At 42.9% G+C, this 630-nt stretch overlaps 1 non-coding gene across 1 annotated transcript; it reads right to left on the bottom strand.

Moving 5' to 3' along the window:
• Window positions 1–313: 313 nt before the first annotated feature.
• On the bottom strand, window positions 314–395 carry MIR10433 (microRNA MIR10433). The gene has a single exon (NR_161723.1). It is a non-coding gene; the product is annotated as a microRNA MIR10433 (primary transcript).
• Window positions 396–630: the final 235 nt, after the last annotated feature.

Here is a 630-nt window from a genome sequence, read left to right on the forward strand (position 1 = left end):
GTATGGTTAATGTGAAGGCCAGATATGGGTTGAGTGACAAAAGCTTTAGTTCACTGCTTTAAGTAGTGCAAGATATGCTTCCAGAGGAAAACACGTTGCCAAAAAGTTACTATCAGGCTAAGAAGATATTGTGTCTAATGGGTATGGAATATCAGAAGATTCATGCTTGCCCTAATGACTACATACTGTACAGACATGAGTTTCAAGAAATGCATAAATTCCCTAGGTGTGGGGTTTCACGGTACAAAGTGAAGGATGATGACGAGTGTAGTAGTGACGAAAAATCAACTTGATCCGTAATACTTCTGCGGATCAAGTTGATCCGTAACAATCAACTTGATCCGCAGCTTTAAAATCTACATGCAGATCAAGTTGATTGTTACAGATCAACTTGATTTGCAGAAGAATTATGGATCAAGTTGATCCGTAACAGGCTTACGGATCAACTTGATCTGCAAATCTCAGCTTTAAAATCTACATGTGGATCAAGTTAATCCATAAAGCACCACCACCACGCCGCCAAACGCCAGTCGAGGAGAACGTGCAAGGATGAAGCAGAGCAGAGCAGCACAACAGCACCACCACCATGCCGCCAACAATGGTGAAGAAGGAACCTACGCCACCGGCAGC

Source organism: Glycine max, chromosome 14 (assembly GCF_000004515.6).
Source record: "Glycine max cultivar Williams 82 chromosome 14, Glycine_max_v4.0, whole genome shotgun sequence".
Taxonomy (NCBI): domain Eukaryota; kingdom Viridiplantae; phylum Streptophyta; class Magnoliopsida; order Fabales; family Fabaceae; genus Glycine; species Glycine max.